The sequence below is a fragment of the Dipodomys merriami genome, unplaced genomic scaffold (genome assembly GCF_024711535.1).
Source record: "Dipodomys merriami isolate MVZ:Mamm:240054 unplaced genomic scaffold, mDipMer1.0.p SCAF_7, whole genome shotgun sequence".
NCBI lineage: Eukaryota > Metazoa > Chordata > Mammalia > Rodentia > Heteromyidae > Dipodomys > Dipodomys merriami.
Window position 1 is genome coordinate 59,847,554 of NW_027206290.1, and position 21,240 is coordinate 59,868,793.

Genomic DNA, 21,240 nt, shown 5'->3' on the forward strand with positions numbered 1-21,240 from the left:
CTGGAACATGTTTTCTTGCAAAAAACAAAGTACATCAAGCAAAATGAAAGTGCAAAATGAAGATTTGAATGGGTAAGATAGAGGAATTGCAATGGCTCATCCGATTTCTTGGCCTGTGAAGTTGCAGGCTGTGTGGTTTCTGTGGCACCTGTAAAACTTGGCAGTTGTAGGGTGGACATCTTCATAACATGCACATGAATGGGCATGACTTTGTTCCATACAAGACATGACTTGCTTGCCATAGTTGAAAATGAACATGAATATATATATATATATATATATAATATATATCTGTATAATGTAGAAAACACTAATGTGCCAGCATGATATATGATTTTGGCATGGTCTAGAAGAAGAATTAAGACAGAAAGGCAATAGAAAAAATACATTTACTAAAATTGAAGCAAAGTCACACATTATACCACTACAGAGTTTGTGAGAATTCTTAGAAAATGCAAAACATATTTAGCACATGATGACATGCTTAACGTCACTCAAATGAAATAAACATAAAAACTTTTCATTTTGACTTGAATCCAAAGAAAAAAGCAGTTGGGTGAAAAGGCATGTAGGAATCGTGTCATGACATAGAACGCATATGAAATGCCCTTACTATGTAATTATATCAGCTACTTCTAACTCTAATATTTATTAAATGTAATCTAAGTATAAGGTAATATTTTCCTAAGTTTTGAAAGCCACCTAAATAAACTTGTCTAGTTTAAAGAGAGGAGCTTGGAAACCCTAATCTGTAGTCTGTCAGTCAAAACTTGTGACAGACACCAGAAGTGAGCACAGTCTTCAGGAAAAGAGGCCTCAAGCTGAGGTCCCTCTGGAGTCTCCTGGGATGTAAGGTCACAGGGAATTTAATTAGGGATGCCCAGCTGGGATGCACTGTAGAAGTGCCTGTTGCTTGCTGGTATTAGTTGGAGGACCCCATCCATTTCTGGATTCCAAAAGTTACCTGTGTAGTGAACACATAGAAAAGCTAAATGTGAGTTTGTTTTTTCTCTATAACATTGGAAGAGAGATGAGGGAGCTGTGTTTGGATCGAAACCTTAAAAGAAATTTAGTCTATATGAATCTATGACTTTTATAAAAGGCAAAATGGAATAAACAACTTCTTTATGAATGATGACCTAAGATTTGAAATGTACCCGTGGTGTTCCTGGTAAAATACTGAGGTACCAAATTGCCTATGGAAAATTAGTGTACAAATGAGCTCTGATAGCATATTGAAGTCCTTGTGCTGGTTTATCCTAATTATAAGGTCTTAAGGTACTTTTGTTCATCTGATGATACTTTATAAATACTCAGTAAATTCATTTTCTGTCCTAACAACTTCCATTGTCCTTGTTTTTCTAGTGTCATATATCACCTAAAAAAAAGAACATTTTAAGGAAATATATTTGTACAACCTAACCAAAAAAGTCTATAGAACTACACTATGTGGACATAAATATGTATGATGAAAAAGAAGAATGAGGAAACAGAAACTTACTTGAATAATGGCTGAACACATTCACAGTTTAGTAAACAACAGCAACAACACATTAAAGAAATTCGACAAACTCCATGAAGGGTATAAACATAAAAGATACAAATCTTGATACAGTCAAAATAGCAAAACCTGAAGACAAAACAAAGAAAAAGAATTGATAAAAACTCCCAAATACAAAGGCTAGTTCATCATGTACAGGGAGAAACATTATTATTGTTATTATTATTATTATTATTTGGTTGACTACTCAGTATAAAAACAGTGGAAGCAAATCAGTAATGAACAGCATAATCTAAATGTTGAAAAAGGAAACAAACACAGCAAAATAAAACAATATGGAACTTTATTCACTCACAAAGAATGAGATTATAATGTTTTCTGGAAAATGGATGGTACAAAAGTGCATGTTAATTGAAATAAACCATACTCAGAAAGACAGATATTAAATATTTTCTATCATATATAGAATCTAGAGCTTCAGAAAAAATTAAGTAAAAGGGAAACTATTTAGAAAAGTGAATGAAACATGCTAAGAAGGGAGGACCAGGGAATATAATGGTGGGGTAAATATAGTCTAATTACATTATTTTTATATTTTATTATTTTGTTATTCTTTATTATTTTTATTTAAAAATCATTTTACTTATTTATTTTTATTGTAAAGGTGATGTCCAGAGGGGTTATAGTTACATAAGTCAGGTAATAAGTACATTTCTTTTTGATCAGTGTCACTGCTTGGTCAAATTATGTTATACATACATACATATATATATGTATATATATAAATGTGTAATGAAATCCAGTAAAATGTTATTCTTTAAAGATTGATATAAATTAGGCAAAATAAGAGATTTAACAATAACAATTTATTGTAGAACTTAAATTTTTTCCTTATTAATAATTCTTACCCTTTCATTTAAAGGAAGTTCTTTTGGCTTTTATAAATTGGTAGCATCGTGATATTTGTGATCTGGGACCATCATGAACTAAAATAAGTGTTGTCTGAACACAAGAACTACAGTTCTGCATCAGTTGATCTGCTAATGAAGAGAGCTCCTAGCTGGAAAAAGAGCTCTTTATCTAGACGGAGGGATAATTCATTTCCTTGGTAGGAGGGAGCAAGACTCTGAGAGATTTCATCATGTTACCAAAAAAAGAGAATATAATAATTTTATAGGCATGTGTGCCTAACAAGAATCTTATAATACATGACAAATTGGCAGAATTAAAGGGAGCAATTCAAAAATACAACCACTACTCATGGAGATTTAAATATTTTACTCTCAGTACTAGTTAGAACACCCAGACAGAAAATTAGTAAATATATAGAAGAATTGAAACAGGAAAATCAAAACCAGTTTTACAAAATGTTTGGAAGTATCCACTTATGACAAGAGGTTACAATGTTTTTCAGGAGTCATGAATGTGAGTAGATAACCAATACTGCCAGGATATATTATATACTATGAAGTAAATTGAACACACTAAATTTAAAATAATTAAAAGCACACAGTGTTCCCCAACTACAGAATGATTTTGAAGTTAAGAATAGAAACTGAAGAAATCTCTGCAAATATTTAGAAATTAACAGCACGTTCCAAATAACTTGTGAGTTAAGGAGGAAATCACCAGAGGAGTCATGAGGTATTTAGAACTCATTGACTATGAAGTAAAATCAAAATTTATGAGGTGTAGCAAGATTAGGAAATCAAATATACATGACAGGAAAGAATCAAGGTGTTAAAAAAAGTAAGCTTCTTTTTGAAGATCCTTGAAAAAGAAGAAAGAGCAAACTGAGTCAAAAGCAAGCATAAAAAGGAAATAATAAAAATTAGAAACTAAATCAAGTAGAAACAAAAATAAGAAAGTCAACAGAATTAGAGTTGTTTTTCAAACAGATTTAAAAATGGCAAAGCTTTACTAGTGACACCCTAAAATCCCCAACAAAACAAGTTCATCAGTGAAAGCATTGATAAAAATCAACAAAGTTCTCTTTTTTTAACTTAAGGCTGGTGCTCTAACATTTGGGCCACAGCTCTACTTACTGATTTTTGATATTTAATTGGAGATAAGAGTCTCGTGTTCCCTACCCTGTCTGGCTTTGAACAGTGATCCTCAGATTTCAGCCTCCTGAGTATATAGGATTACTGTCATAACCCAAAGGCACCAAGATGAAACCAAACTTTTAAGCTCCATGCTAACCTGAATGAAAATAGCTGTGCCCTGGCCCTCCATGACATTTTTTAAGGCAAGGCACTTCAGTCAGGCATAGGCACTAAATTTGTTTTACCTGTTGAGTGTTTCTCTAGGGCACTTGAAATCAATTTATATTTTGTCATCATCTAAAAAACCGAACTTCCTAAAAGTATCTCCTGGGAAAGACGTAGATAGTTGCCCTTAATTCAGGCATCTACCTTTAGAACCACAAGAAAGAGATGTTGAGAATATATCATTTTTGTTTTCACATTATAACTCTGTGTTGGCAAAGTTTATTGGTGGTAAGGCTCCAAAAGAAGGTATCAAAACATATCCCACAGGGATATTGTGATATTGAATTAAGATATATTCAAAAGCACTCTATCCTGTAAATGCTATATAAATACAAGACACTCAGTTTCGTTGTTGTCTCCAGAGTGGTGTAACTCTGAAGTGATTTGAGTTCATTAGCTACCTAATGTGGTTCTGTTCATATGCAGGTATATTGGAAGAGATGTACACTAAAATCACAGTTTGTATACTTTGAATTGGTGAATTTAATGTGTGTCTGGGCTCATATTTTGAACTCTATGATCAAGTTTTTTTTTAAAAAAATATGTTATTAGCATGTGGTAGTTGCACAAGGGAAGTTTTATTGTGACATTTCCATACACATAGGCAATGTAACTTGGTCAAACTCACCCTTCTATCACTATTCTTCATCTTTCCTTTTAAAAAACTTCAACATATTTCAGTATTTTTTTTGTTTTATTTTCACATGCTTATAAAGTACTTTGACCACATTCATGTCATTCACGCTCTCCATTTGCCTTCCCATTCCTGCTGGGGCTAGCCCTACCCAATACAGCTTATTTCTTATTATCCATTTTATAATATTTTTTTCTGATCCTGGGGCTTGAACTCTGAGCCTGGGCCCTGTCCCTGAGCTTCTTTTGCTCAAGGCTAGTGTTCTATCACTTGAGGTACAGTTCCACTTCTACCTTTTTTCTTTTTTGCAATTTATTGGAGATAATAGTCTCACAGACTTTTTTGCCCAGGCTGATTTTGAACCATGATTTCAGCTCTCAACCTCTTGAGTAGCTAGGAATACAGGTGTGGCTGTTTTATATTCTTTTTAATTTTTAGTGTATATCAATTATATAAAAGGTTTCACAATGATTTCATTTGATTATATGTTTCTGTGTATCTCTCTTCTCTTCCTGAGATAGTTTTTGTTTGTATATTTCAGAGTAGAAAAAAATGGAGTGATAGAGAGCTTAGAAAATATGGGTTAGGCAATGCTTGATAAGAAATGTACTCGTTATCTTGCCCATGTAATTGTAACTCCTCTGTATGGTATTCTCACAATAAAAAAATTAAAAATTAAAAAAAAGAAAAAAAAGAAAATATGAGTTAGGGTTACATTTATTATACAAGGTGTTTAAAGTGAAGAATAATATTGAGCTCTTGACAGGGATTCTTTTTTCCTCCTGCAAAAGAAGGGGTTATAGATAAAATATAATTTTGTTGTTAGAGTCTGTATTTACTTTTATAGCTTAATTTTCTTAAGTGGAAAACCAAGTCTTATTCTTTTAGTCAGGTCAAATGTCTGTAATCTGGTTTACCCCGAAGTTTAAGGAAGGGATCTATAATAGCTGTAGTGAAAGTTTTCCTCCCACAATTTGAGAATGTTCCAAATATCTTACTTTGTAGTTCCATAGAGTTAGAGAGCTAATATTTCTAGTGAACTTGGGAAAATTTTTGTATCCCATGGCCTAGTAAATTGTAAGAATTTTTCCCCTTTAGTGGGAGTCTGTTTATTTGTACTAAAGGCTTTATAATCTCCTTGCATTTATAGCCAAGGTGCGTTTCTCCATCAATTGTTATGTATGATAACAATTTTTCCTCCTACAGCAGACAAAAGAAAATGAATGAATACTGGTGAAAGTGATAACTTTAGTTTAAAAAAGAATGCTATTGATTTCCCATGTTGGAACTGAATTATTCATAACAAAGAAGGAGAGAGTAGAGGTGCTTAGGGACTTCACCACATTTATTCAAAAGTCATAATGCCAGAAGTACCAAAAAATTCATTAGTAGAGATAAAGGAACTTGCCCTTCTCTGGTCTCTAATTCAGACATTCCCCTGTAGGTTTTGACAGTCAATAAGCCCTGGGAAAATGAATAATTAGCACGTGTACAGCTCTATTTCTTGAATGATTGTATATGGGAGTATTAGCTCTAAAGCTTGATTTGTAGTACTTTTCCTGAGTTCTCACCTCCTAAGTGCTTTGACATTTTATTCATTTCTAAAGCAGATTTGCTTTTATTTGATATTTTCATTCCTGTGAAATCTCTTTCTTAGTCTTGTAAAGTCTATGTCTAAGTCAGCAAACCTAGCTCTTTATATTATTTATCTTTGTATAAGTATATATGTAAAATATATATTATATAACTGAAAACAAAATTTTCACATGAAAATGCCAAGTTTTAGTGATTATGTGGAGCAATAGGTTTTCTATGTACCCATATTGGGAATATAAAAAAATTTATGCCATCTTGAAATAATCTGGTAATATTTTATAAGGTAGAAAATATGTATTCTATTCAATGACTTCTCTTCAGTTTTCTAATACTTATTAAATAGTTAATTGTATTTATTCCATACAAATCATAGGGTTTAATGAGTTAACAACTGCAAAATAGACTGCTGAACACTAATTTTTATTATCAGCCATAGTTCTAGTAATGGCTGATAATGTCTGTTGAAGTTTTAATATTATTTGTGGCCCCTGCCCCCAAATTCTTAATGAGGCATGTTCCTCAGAGTAATGGTATTGAGAATTAGTGGGCCCCTAATAGATGTATGGAATCATGAGAGATTTACACTTACAAGTGGATTAATGTTTTTCTTACAAGATTGGTTAGAAATTGATGGGATTCAGTTCCCTCTGTCTCTTCTCCTGTGCACACTTGGATTTTCCCATGAAGCCCTCACCAGAGGTTGAGTCATGTTCCTGAGCTTGCAAAGGTATGATATACATTAAGCACTTTCCTTTATAAATTACTCAGTCACATATATTTTATTATGGTCATAGAAAGTGGACAAAAACAGAACCTATGATATTCTTGTTAATTATGCACTGCAGAAAATAAGCAAAGATCCCCAAAGAGGCCTGTATAAGTATGCTCCTAATATCATTATTTAAAATTGAGGGGCTGGGAAAGTGGCTCAGTGGTAGAGTGCTTGCCTTGCATGCATGAGGCCCTGGGTTCAATTCCCAGCATCACATAAGCAGAAAAAGCCAGAAGTGGTGCTATGGCTCAACTGGTAGAGCGTTAGCCTTGAGTTGCAGAGCCGAGCTGCAGGACTGTACCAAGGCCCAGAGTTCAAGGCCCATAACTGACAAAAAAAAAAAAGAAACCTCAACATCTACAACATTAGAATTATAAAATTGAAAGGAAGTGAACATGGATTATTCATTGAAAAGAGAATATATTAAAAATAACCAGAGAAAATTTGCATACTGGAATATTGTATAGGAATTAGAGATAACACTCAAGGACATAGCATTTCAAAAAGACAAAATATGTTACCTGATAAATTTAGGCTAAAGTACAGACTTTTAAAGGGACAATTACAATTTGTGTGTGTGTGTGTGTGTGTGTGTGTGTGTGTGTGTGCACACAAGCACGTGTGTACGTGGGGGAGGGTGTACTCTGTCACTTGAGCCACAGCTCCACTTCTGGCTTTTTGGTGGTTAATTGAAGATAATAGTATCATGGAATTTCCAACCTGTAATGGCTTCAAACTGGGATCCTCAGAGTTCAGCCTCTAAAGTAGACAGGATTATAGTCATGAGCCACTAGCACCCAGCTACAAATGTTTTGAAAGTATAAAAGTGATATAGAAACAACCATTTCCAAGAGTGAGATTACTGATACCTCTGGTGGTGATAGAAAGTTATATAATCAAACTTTAAATTGAATAGCTAAGTTGGGTGTTCCCTGTATTGTTCTTCATGGGTTTTTGCTATATCTTAAATATCTACCCTAAATAAATGATCACACAATTACAGAAAGTATAAATTTCATGCTGCTGACTTTAATGCCTATATATTTGCTTTGGGTAATGGTTGGATAATTGCTGCTTATTAGCTTGGATGCATAGTGTCAACTGAATATTGAGGTTTTTCGACCAAGTCTGGAAAGAGCTTGATGTGTTAACATTGAATGAAAAACAAACACACGGGAAATTCGGTATGAAGTGGATATTCAAACTATCCGTATTCATTGATGTGCCCACATCAAATATGGAGGCCTCTTTATATCCATGGAAATTGGTTCCAGGATTCTATGCAGAGACAAAAATTCAAGGTATTGAAGTCCCTTCTATAATAGGGAAGTCCCTATTATGTAACTTCTGTTTGTCTTCTCATATACTAAATTACTCATAATATATAACAAATTTAATACTCTATTGTTAGAAAAAGTATGTTCAGGACAGATACATTTTTTCCTAGAATATTTTTATTTTCAGATTTGTTTGAAACCATAAATGCAGAAGGGCTGTGTATATGTAGTGCTTGAGCAAATCTACAGCTTTGTGTTACTCTCAAGTGATCTTTTCCATTAAGACATTTAATGTCATTTTTTTCTTAAGAACTTTGAGTGGGATTGTTTTGTGATAAATTAGGAAAGATTCAAGACCATGTACATTCACGTGGTACTTCTCAGTATCAAGGAGGTGTCAAAAAGAATTGTACAGCTCTTCCCGCATTTTTCATTTTTCTAGAAATTTCTAATTCAATTTACAAAAATGAAACTTTTCTCTTATGACTGCCAGTTCTTAGGCTTCATTTAATTCTTTTATTTCTATATGGCGAGAGGTCTTCTTCTGTTCTCTTCAAAACTCTTGATGTCCCTATGGTCTATTTCTAGCTACCCAAAGCTTCCTTGCTGAAGGCTGACACAGACTTCTCCAGCTCTGTGTGAGTAGAGCTGTCCTTTTGACTGCGTGGATGTATTTATTTATTTTTCTACTTTGTGCCTGTCTGTGGGTTTTGTGTCACCTAATTCTGGTAATATTTTCTGACGTTGTATTGTGCGTGGCTTGTATATAACTTGCCAATATCTAGCCTAGCTATACTTGCCACTGAATGTAGGATTCATTTCATTCTTTTTTTTTTAATGTGGACACTCTGGGCTCTTCCTTCTTGCCCATATATACATGCAGCAAGCAACAGGCTTTTTTTCCCTGGGCTCCTTTTCATGGTGTTGTGGCCCAGGATCTTCTGAGACACTGAATACTGCTGGGTGACAGCAGTGTGGAGAAGACCCAGCCTCTGATAAGAAGATGGGCTTGTTAGCAGCAGGACTCCTCAGGCCTCTCTGAACAGGGATGACATCTTGGTAGCCGGGAAAGTAGGATGGCATCTGAACCAAGTCAGATCCCAAATTATTTCTAAGAATTGCTCCGGCAGAAAAGTGCCACACCTGACCCCATGCGACAGCTGGGAGATTGTCCTTCAGCATTCTGCTCCATGGTTCAAGGGAGACCAAACACTGCAATTAAGGCTGGACCTCACATTCAATGATCCTGTTGCTTTTGAATGGCCTTGGCTGCTCCAGAGGGAAAGGGGGCCCTCTGTAGCCACAGAAGGCAGCCTCTGCTTGATGGTTCTGCTCACAGGAATAGGTTGCTATTTGAGCCTTAGATGAGACTTTATGAAAGACAAACTACTTTACAGGCAGTGCTTTTTAGAATTTTATTTTATTTGTGAAGATGCTATAAAGAGGCGTTACAGTTACATGAGTAAGGCAATGAGTACATTTCTTTGTTTTTTTTCCCCCTACTACCCCTTACCTCCCCCACCTCCTACACTACAGACAGTTTTAAAATGGTTCTCATCATTATGCCAGGCTGTGAAGGTGAACCTTTCTTTCTTTATGGATAGTGGGGTACTAGGAGAGTTCCTGGTAAGGACCACTGACTGGGACTTGATAGGCTCATTTATATGTCTAGTAAATATTCATTGAGGGCACATGATGTGTTGGGAACTTTTCTAGGCCCATTGTAGCATTTCTCAGTGAACAAACCAGCTACTCTTCCTTCCCAGCATTTGCAATTTGACCATTAGGTAGATGAAGACACATCCAGAAGGAAATCTAGACCATAATCTTCCAGGTTTTTAGCACAGTGAAGCAGTTTCTGGTCTGTATTACTCATCTGGGTGCAGCATAGATTTATACTCAGTATGGTGCTGACCAGTAGTTCATAGCCCTTCAGGGCAGCACAGATGGAGGCTTTTCTCTATAAGGAAGCTATTGACTGCATTTTTATTGTTTCCTGCATCTATAAATCTATCTCCAGAGGTATAGTATCAGAGTAGCTCATTTTCCTTTGCTGTCTTGGTTGCTATTTGGGGAACTGCCTGAAGCAGAGTTAGTCTTGTTCGATCTTGTTTATCCAGTGACTAGCTCTGTTTTGAGCTTGTAACAGGATCCCAGAATGAAGTTATGATGTAAAGGAACAAATGTGAGTTTTGAAATAAAAGGGACGATGTGTCCTATGGCTTTGTATACCTATTGCTTACCTGTATCTCATGGATTACAAGTGGGCAAAGTGTTTGCTAAATGCACTGGCTCAGCAGATTAGGAGTTCTAGCTAGAGTCTTAAGAAGGTAGCATTTTTGTGAAAAACAGTAAGCTTCGGTGTCTTACAAATGAGCATAGTTCTTTTTTAAAGGTTATTCATGAAACCATGGGCCTTTGCATTCTAGAGAGAACAGAGATGTATTCATTTTATACCTAATCAGAAATAAGGTGTTCTTCTTGAATTCCCCCCTCCGCCTCCCCCTTTCCCAAAGTCAATTTATCCAGCAAGACTGGTTGTCAGTTATTTGGAGTGAAATTGACCTAGAGATGAATCTCTGATTCTCTGCTTCTACTTGAAAGAAAATAATTTAGATTCTTATTTTAAACTCCTCAGTTGCTGGAGGCCAAGTGGGAGGAGGAGGCAACCATGCATACTTTTATTTAATTTTGTCGCTATCATGGTCATGGCATGGAATGACAACAAATCATCCAAAAACATGTCATTCTCTAGCTATTTGTTCACAGAGAATCACATTGTGTAGTTATTTTACAATTGAAGGAACTAGAGGCCTAGGGGGGTAAAGTACTTGGCTAAGTTAACATAGTAGCAGAATTGAAAACTATTTCTCAGAATGTAAGAGTCGTTCTCATTAATGTGATTCATTGTCACTCATAAGTCTTTGAGAAAATTTCATAATGGATAATGGGTATGATTCACTTTGATTTTTCTAATAGTAAGGATCAAGCTCCAACTATCTTTAACTCAGCCCATCTCCAAGAACAATAGAAAAGGTGTTCTCTCCTACCAGTTTCATGCATTGCATAAAAGTAAGGGCAGGTCTCCTGAACATCTGCTTTTTCTGATAATCAGATGATACTTCGTAGTTCTAAATGACTAGATTCCTGTGCTTCGTCAACTCCCTGAGCATGATCATTTTCCTTATCTAGGCACCAGGGGAAGTTGATAATGGCAGGAGAGAAACTCTGGAACCTTCTATCTGATATACATTGTAAATCTATGTTTAACCATGATTCCTAGGTGTCAAATCTGATTATTGGCAACTCCACTTTTAGGGAGTTTTTTCTTTTTCCAAGAATTATCCCCACTCTCATCTTCCTAATTCTCTGTTATAGGAACCAATGTAGGCTAATTGTGGTTAATTAGGAGAATCACTGGGGCTCAGAGATCTGTGAGTTGATGAAGACTGAGAGATGCCTGGAAAGAGCAGTGAGTTCAGGAGACTTCTAGCACTCCTTGGGTTAATATTCCTCATCTGGTTAAGGCTTATGTTCCAGGATGGGATGGTCTGGCAGGTTCAACTGGATCACTGAATCAAGTGAGTGGTTCTACAGGAAATCTAGGCTGGGATCAGATCTAATTTTCATTTGGTTTCTTTGGAAAGCAGACTATAAGACAAGGATCCAAGAACATAGTTGGGTGGTAACTCCAGGAGGCATCTGAAGGCACTGAGAGTATGAGTCAGAGGAGGAAGTTGGTTACATGTGCCTAACCATGACAGTGGCCACACTAGACATCTGGGGCTTGGGAAATTCAGGGAACCTGTGTGGTACCCTCATGTCATTGTTCATCTAACTAATGGCAAGAGAGCTGAGACACCCAGCAGAAATTCTTAGCCATTGCTTAAATGCTGCTTGGCGATGAAATGATGTCAGTCAATCCTGCATTACTCAGAAAGAGAAGCAGTGACCGACGGTCGTATGACAATAATATGGTGCATTCGTTTCCTATTAATATCTATTATTTCCCTATTAATTTCCTAACTGCTGAAAATTTAATGGCCCAAGAAACAAATTTATTTGCAATCTGGAGGTCATAAATCTGATATCAAGGTAATGAGGAACTGCATTCTTCTGGAAGGCTTAATGAGAAAAATTGCTCCTGTGCCTTTACCAGCTTCCAGATCCTGTTGACATTCCTGGGCTCATGGTTCTTTCTGCCATCTTCAAAGACAGCAGAGTGGATTCTCCTGCTGACTTAACTCTACTTCCATTATCACATTCCCTTGTCCCCCTCTGTCTCCGGCTCTAACTGCCCCAGCCTGCCTCATAACTACCTTTGCAAAGATGTCAGGCTTTCCTAGAAAATACAGGGAAATCTCTGGTCAATACTCTTGGCCCATTAGCTTCATCATGCCTGCAAAGTCCCCATCTAAAGAGGCATCTTCACAGACGTCTCGAGGGACTTTATTCAGACTTACACACGTAATAACTGCTGAGGCTGACAGCCTTTATCCTGGGCAGGAGTACATTCATAAGAAAGAGCCATGGACATTGACCAGCTAAAAAATAACAACTACCTCTACAGAAAAATATTTTTACTCTTCTCATCGAATACGTTCCCCCATCCCCACTTCATCTCTGTACTTGATTGAAAAACCAAATCAGATAAGGGGAAATAAACACCTCTATGTCTTTGATCCCAGTCTCCCAAGTGCCTGTGGAGGTCCCACTTCAAGGTCTCCCAGGATTCTCATGCTGATCCCCACTTGGTTGAGAGATGTGTAAGTGAGTCATACTCTCTTCTTTTCCAGGCCACTTCCCACTGTGGGTTTCAACTCAATTCAACCACCACCTCCACATGGATGAGTTGACTCCCACCTCATCCATCTAGCATACAACAGAAGCTCCTTAATTTTGTCGTAGAAGGAGAAAGGTGGAGGGAAACACAGGTCATATGGCACCCAGGTGTGTGCATGTGTGTGAACAGGTGGGTGTTCAGTTCAGCTCCACTGACATCAGAATGAACCCCGTGCAGACACCAAGAGGGTGAGTCTGGCCTGGAGTCCTTAAGTGGAAGTCTGCCAATTTACTTTATTTTGTATCAACCTTTGCCCAATATAATGAATCATCTCTGGTTCATCTCCAATGTTGGTGATGCACACAGCACTAAGGGCAGGAAGAGGGAGTGGGGGAGCTCCTGATCTGACCTGATCGTTGTTATAGACACAGCTCCTAATCCAAGGAAGGAGCCAGGGCTAGTTTGGGATTGAAATGTTGATGCTGTGTGGGTTGCTGACAGGCCTCTCTCTGAAAGCCTGCAGTTTCCTGAATGGCTAAATTTCAGCTGCAAGGCAAAAATCTCTTTCTGGGTTACTCTGGGAATAAATTATAAGAATCATTTCCCCCAATGCTCTTTGTTGATAGAGTCCCCACTTAATCAGAAAAAATAAAATCTCCATCAATTTCATTGGTTCTGGTGTCAAGCCCCTAAGTCCCTCTGAGGCTCCCACAGCCCCCTTCCCCTCCTCCTTTTCCACACACAGTACTATAAATCACATTCCAGATCTGGCCTGGGCAATCTTGTTCCTACTTATGGAGCTCAATGAAGCATGCCCAAGCAGTGTGTGTTGTTTACACAGAGATGCAATGTCCATACACCAAATGTTGACAAATGATAGTTTCTTCTAAGTATAATATTTTTGGGTAGGGGTAAACAGTAAAGTTCCAAATCTTCCTCCCACTTGCCATCCTCTCCAAACAAGCAAACAAAATAATACTACTGTTCGTGTGTGTGTGTGTGTGTGTGTGTGTGTGTGTGTGTGTGTGTGTGTGTGTGTGTGTGTGTGTGTGTGTATGTGTATCTGTGTGTGTGTGTGTGTGTGTGTGTGTGTGTTACTGGCTCCATGCTTTCACTTAGGAAACCTTCTGATGAGTAACCACTTGAAACAAGAAGACATATTTCTACTTGCATTTTCTGTGCGAATTATATTTTCTTTCTTTTTTTTATTATTGCCAGAAATCCCCTGATATCTCCTGAATGTCTGCTGGGCCATAGACGTTTAGCTTTTCTCTGTCTGGTGAATGTAATCCTAAATTGGAAATGAGAATTTAAGTCATTTTCCAAATGCCATATAGTAGACTATCCAGATATATAGATCTTGCATGTTAACCAAAAAATCCTCATTTTTTTTTAAACAATCATACATGTGACAAGTGGCCTAGCAGGGAACACACAGCTTCACCATACAAGGATGTGTTTTTCTTTTCCATCTTGGGAAAGTACAATTACAAGTGTCAGCGTGTATCAAAGGCCTGTGGGTGGTCCCCTGGGCTTCTGTCTGCCTCAATCAGATGATCCCAAGGTCCTTGAAAGTTGTTTCCTGTCTCCATGGAGATGGGGACAGAGATAATACAGCCACCTTCAGTTTTGCTGCTTACTGTGTTGGTAAAAATTTAAGTGCATCCAAATGCTCTCTACCTTGAAACACCACAGAATGAGATGAAGCACTCCAAAGGACATGGGGGCTGGAACATTACCCTGTTATATGGCAGTTCTCAGGAAAATATTGCGGCCAGTGTAGGTGGTTACACAGCACTGCTCTTAGGATGGCTTTCTAATGCCCTGGACATAAAATGTAGGTCCTAAGCCAAAGAAAATCACAGGTCAGGTTTTTTTTCCATGTTAGATTTAGTGGCAAATGTAAACAGTCTACTTTCTTCTTAACCTAGAGTAACTCACTATAATGCTTTTCATAAAACAGAGAAACTCTATACCAGAAAATGCATTTGGTTTAGAGGTTATTGGGTTTTTCATTCTTTTTGTTTCTCTGATGAAGTGTGTATTTTGAAGTCAACATGGAGCTACATGTAGAAAGGGGTAGAAATAGTGCACTATTGGTAACTTTCACCACTATCCTGTGTACAACTGAAAATTCCCTGGTCCTTTCCCCAGAACTTGGCTTTCAACCCCTCTTAGATAATCTTTCCTTCCATTGTAATTGTGGTTTTAGAGATTTTGACTTTCAGGATTTCACCATGTAGGATTTTGATTTTTTTTTCCTCATTTGAGATTTGTCAGGCTTTTGATCTTGGTAGATTTCTACATTTAGGATTATGGTGTTTGGAATTTGATCTTTCAGGATAGAATCAGTCCCTGAGTTTCACTATGCTCATGGAACTCCGAGGACCCATGCAATCCTAACTCCTAACACTGAAATTGCTTATTTAATGTCTACATTGTCTACCTGTATAGAAGCTGTGAAGAGGAAAGTCCATTAATCCCTCAAGACTCATACAGCTCCTGATTTATAGCTTAGGAGCAACCATTGCTTGTTGAAAGAATGAAAGGGATTGAACATTGCTTCAATATCTTGGAATGGTAGACAAATGCCTGCCATCTGGAAGACTTATTGACACTCAGAACACTTGTCTGGATCAGATCATAACTTTTTTAGGAAGGGACTTTGTGTCTGGAGACCCTTATGCTTTCTTGATGTCATAGTTAGGAGAAAAGGGTTTAATGTGCTTAAAAGAAATATACAGGCTAGAATTTCTTGTTGGTTTACATAAAAAATGTGCAGCAGAAATAGCCACAACCTGACTTTCAAGTCTAGCATTCACCATCAACCCTCCTTTGTTATTTGCCAGTCCTTGGCCTGGGCACTGGCCCTGAGCTTCTTTTTGCTCAAGGTTAGCACTTGATTGACATTAGCACCACTTCCACTTGGAGATAGCAGTTTCAGGGACTTTTCTGTCCAGGTTGGCTTTAAACCATGATCCTCAGAACTTAGCCTCCTGAGTTGCTAGAATTATAGAAATGAGCCATCAGTACCTGCCTCAGACCCTTTATTAGTTATTTTTTATTTTATTTTAATTTTTTACAGATTTTTTATTATGAAAATATCATACCGAGGGATTACAATTACATGGGCAAGATAATGAGTATATTTCTTATCAAGCATTGTTGCCTCCTCCTTTGTTTCCCCTTCCCATCCCTTCCTACCCACCTCCCCCACCCCCGACCAAAGTTGTAAAGTTTGTTTTTCGACATAATGACTTGTACATCTCATTGTTGCAATGGGTCCACCTGTATCCCTAGTTAAAAGATTTGTTTTTTCCTTTCCCCTCCACAAATTATACCAACATCAAATACAGTGAGAGCAGGGGTTATACCGTGGGGGAGGGACATACAAAGCAACAAAGAAATCATCTTATAAATATGTTAGAAACAATCACATGAAAGAAAAAAAAACATTTGAATACTTATCTTGGGGTTCATTTAACCTAACATCAACTTATCTGTCCTTTTCTGCTTGTGTCAAACATATACTAGTTATTGCAAATAAGGGAAACCATGGGACCTATGTTTCTTTGGGCCTGGCTTACTTCACTTAATATAATTTTTTCCAAGTCTTTCCATTTCCTAACAAATGGGGCAATGTCATTCTTTCTGATGGAAAGAATTCCATTGTGTATATATACCACATTTTCTCGTTCCATTCATCTACTGAGGGGCATCTGGGTTGGTTCCATATCTTAGCTATGGTAAATAATGGTGTGATAAACATAATTGTGCTGGTAGCTTTAGTGTGGTCTTGTTTGTAAACATTTGGGTAAGTGCCCCAAAGTGGATTTCTAGGTCACAGGGGAGCTCTATGTGGAGTCTTTTGAACAAGTTTACACTCCCACCAACAATGCAGTAAGGTTCCCTTCTGTCCACATCCCCTCCAGCATCTGTTGTTATTCTAGTTCTTGATTATAGCCATTCTAACTGGGGTGAGGTGGTATCTCAATGTTGTTTTGATTTGCATTTCTTTTATGGCTAGAGAGGTTGAGCATTTCTTCATGTGTCTCTTGGCCATCCTTCTTTCCTCTTCAGAGAAATTTCTCTTTAAGTCTTTAGTCCACTTATTTATTGGGCAGTTGTTTCTTTGAGGATTTGTTGTTGGGGGATTTAATTTTTTGAGTTCCAGGTATATTTTAGATATGAGACCATTGTCCTTTGTATGGCTAGTGAAGATCTTCTCCCAATCTGTGGATTTTCTATTGACCTTGTTAGCTATGTCCTTTGCCATGCAGAAGCTCTGCAATTTCATGCCATCTCATTTGTCCAAACTTTCTTTGATTGGTTGTGTTTCTGGGACAGACCCTTTTTTATATGCTTGTATTAGGGTAGGTTCAAGCTAGGTGAAGTTTTTCCCAGGAACATTGAAGAAGAATCTGTAAATCATTAACAACATTGAGTGACCGGCTCAGCCACCTGCCTCCCACTCCTGCAGGCATCTGCCTATGCCTCTTACACTCAACCTCAAACCCCCCAAGTAAAGACATAACATCTCTTTATGTTGTGATCTAGTTTCAGTGCTTTTCAGGGAGCAGAAAGCAGGCCTATGACATGCAAGCTCCATTAGATGGCTGTATTGCATTTCTTTCGGTTAACAGATGCTTGTTCTCCCTGAACAGTTCAAACTAGAAGCACCACTGCTTCCCAGCCTCTGAGTATGTAGAAAACCAGTGCTAGGAAACTAAGAGTAAGGCTGTCGATCTCAGATCTTTAAGGAGCCCTGGGTTGTCTTGGGTCCCTTCTACTTCTCTATCAAGAAGTGTAAAGATGTGCCTGGGTCTTCCTTTAGAGCACAGCTAGGGCTAAGCTTGTTGGTTTCCAGTGTGGTCTAATGCAAAGTAGACTCTAAGAAAGCTATCAACACTGCTTGTTTTCTTTTAGTACTTCTTTTGTACACTTACTAGAGATTTTATTATATGACTGTGGGGATAGTGAGATTGTACTTTGTATCTACAGTTCTTCACTCCCTCCCTGTACATAACCTAACTCAGTAGGGGTGGAGTATCCTTCTTGCTCCATTGGCTTTGGGCTTGCAAAGTTGACTTGAGTTAGCCAGAGGATATTGGACAAGATAGAAGCTAGTTAGCTACATGCTTCCAAGGCTCACAGAGTTGGGTGGGGAGACTTTCTTTGGCCAGAGGTCATTTGAACATTTATAATATCACTTGTGGTCCTTGAAAAATTGTTGATACAGGCAGATGGGCTGTAAGCAGCCTACTAGAAGTATTCCATGTCTGCCCTGTCATATACACTAAGTTTCATAACCCTGCTTTGGCCATCTGATGAGAACTTGCCCAGAGTAGTTGTTGTTTCCAGGTAAAACCAGTCCTAAAGAAGTACTGGTCAGTCAGCACACTTGTGATCAGCCAACAAATGTTCATTATTGCAACTCGCTGAGTTTTAGGGTTGTTTGGTATTTGGTATTACTGCAAGCAGGTCATAATTGCAAACACCATAAAGTTCTTTAATTCTGCTTGGATTTTGTGTGTGTATGAGGTATGATATGCATACAATAAAATGGATGGATTTTGCTGTTCCTACTGTGTTTGATATATCATGACAATATTACACATATAAACACTATCCTCAACAAGCTTTCAACCATATTTTCCATCCCTCGGAGAATATCCTCATGCTCCTTTTTCAGCAGTTCTATTTCCTCCACTGCAGAGACAACTACTTTTCTGATCTCTAGTACCATATGTAGTTTTCTTTTTCATGGGTTTCATAGCAATGGATTTATATAAGAGTGTCCCTTTGTCACTGGTTTCTTTAGATCAACATAATATATTGTTATTTTTAATTCAAACATAGTATTTGTATGTATCTATGGGATACATTTTTAATATTTCAATACATGGACATTTCGAGTCATGATCTCATTTGCATAACTGAAATTCTAGTCACTGAGACACGTCATCTCAGGTAGGTAAGCACAGTACTACTTGAGCCACAGCTCCCCTCCTGGCTTAAAAAGTATTTTTTGGTGGTTAATTAGATCAGAGTCTCATGGACTCAAGAAAATGTCACTATTACTTTTACAAAATGGCTCTAAGACCTCAGGTACAAAGATAGACTATAAAGGAAGTTGCAACTTCCCTTTTCTAGTTTATTTATAGATTCTCTTAACCATTTTCAAGAATCAATTTGACACAACCTTTCCTCTTTTCTTCTTAATCAACTTATTTCAGGAGTCTAGGAATGTAAAGAAGTATAAAGGTACACCTAATACCTTTAATTAATAACAATCTAGTACATTTTCCCAATGTGCCAACAAAAAGGTTGAAAGTAATCATGTGGTAAAAGGTTAATTAACTCGATCTTTTTATAAATCAGAACAAGCTGGGCTGGGCTTCAAAACACTCCATTTTGGGCAAAAGAGCCTTTTGACTAAAACGGAAAGATTAAAAAGCTTGATCCAAACTCAGCTAAGAAGAAACAAGCAACAAACCAAGAGGACAAATGGACAAACAACTTAGCTGCCATCACAGTTCTACCTCAAGATTTACCCACTCCCAAGGTGGAGGCTGATGCTAGGATGGTACAAGCCGAGAGACCCTTTTAAGTCAGTCAAAACTCTAGGAGTAATGCAGGTAAGAGAAGTAGGCAGTGCCACAGTAAAAGCTAGAGGGCATATTAATCATTAGATGATGTTTGTCTGTATCGTTTTAGACTTTTTTCTTTTGTCAGTACTGGGGTTTGAACTCAAGGCCTGGACACTGTCCTGGAGTCTCTTTGTGCTCAAGGCTAGTGCTCTACCACTTGAGCCACAGTGACACTTCTGGCTTTTTTCAGGGTAGTTTATTGGCAATAAGAGCCTCACAGACTTTCCTGTCTGAGCTGGCTTCAACAGCCATCCTCAGATCTCAACCTCCTGAGTAGAGGATTACCGGTGTGAGCCACCAGTGCTAGGCCAACTAGTCTTTTTATTTTTTATTGTGAAAATACCATACAGAGGGGTTACACTTACATGGGCAAGGTAATGAGTACATTTGTTATCAACCATTGTAGCCTCCTCCTTTGTTTCCCCTTCCCATCCCTGCCTGCGCCCTCCCCGCCCCTTCACCCCCCCCTTTATCTTCTGAAATTTGCTTATCTCTCTTACTACTCTGGAAGATCTCATCCCTGTTATTTCTATCTTGTAAAGTTAAGTCTTTGGAGTATGGAGTGCTTCAGCTAGGACCTTTACATTTAAAGGTTTGGTTGTTGTTTTTACTTCCCTTGATAGGTTTTCAAGCATAACAGAATAGTTGAGGAAGATTTTTCTCTAATATCAGTGAACTTCTTAGATCTCAAGGGACTGGGCTGGGAAGGTGGGTGGCTCAGTGGTAGAGCGCTTGCCTTGCATGCATGACGCCCTGGGTTCGATTCCTCAGCACCACATAAGCAAAAAGAAAAAAGCCGGAAGTGGTGCTGTGGCTCAAGTGGTAGAGCGCTAGCCTTGAGCTGAACAGCTGAGGGACAGCGCCCAGGCCCAGAGTTCAGGCCCCACGACTGGACCAAAAAAAAAAAAAAAAAAAAGAACTCAAGGGACTATTCCAGGCGGGTTATTATGGGGAGCATCCTAAAGGCCTTATAGCCTAGAAGAGTAAAGCAGAATCAGATGCTTTAAGCCCAAATAAAGAGCACAACCCACAGGGAGGAACTGCTGTCAATAGTTAAGAATTCTCGTTAATCTCATGGACAATAAGAGATTCATTTCAAAGCAAATATTCCTCTTCCCCTTTATTCTATCACACGTATCACTCGGGCTTCTTTATGTCAGAATGTTCTAATTACATTATATCATCCTCACAACATCCTCATAGCTGCTTTTCCTTGTCTCCCAACCTGGCTGTGACTATGTTTTGGAATCTTATGATTATCCATCATGCCCAGTTGAGTTATGAACAAAGCACACAGTGGCTTGATGAATGCATACCTTTCTTTGTGGCTCATGGAAAGGCTCTTGCTTCTTGGGTAAACAAGGCAGTATGGACCCCCTATTTATTTTATTATTTTCTGCATTCTGCTACTGTCTCTTGCCCTTCTGTCTCTGCCCTGGTGGGATACAAGGAGATTCTCACCCAATGCCCATGTTCTGTTATTGGACTTCTTAGCCTGCAGAATGACAGGTCAGCTAACTCTTCTGAACCGTGAATTCTACTCACACCAAATAAGGGAATCATCAGATTAGATGAGCTTATTTTCTCCTCAATCCTCTATCAAGGTTGAAATTTACTTTACATCAGTTCTTTATAGATTTAAATTACACAGGAATGACAAATGCATTTCTATGTTAGAGCTCAACCTTTGGAATTAGCTGGCTTTATAGGTCTTATTTTTTATCAAACTTAGGTCATGATCTGCAATTTCCTTACCA

General features: G+C 37.9%; 1 non-coding gene across 1 annotated transcript; it reads left to right on the forward strand.

Moving 5' to 3' along the window:
* Window positions 1-6,922: 6,922 nt before the first annotated feature.
* On the forward strand, window positions 6,923-6,991 carry Trnaa-ugc (transfer RNA alanine (anticodon UGC)). Its single transcript has one exon. It is a non-coding gene; the product is annotated as a tRNA-Ala (tRNA).
* The last annotated feature ends 14,249 nt before the right edge of the window (window positions 6,992-21,240 follow it).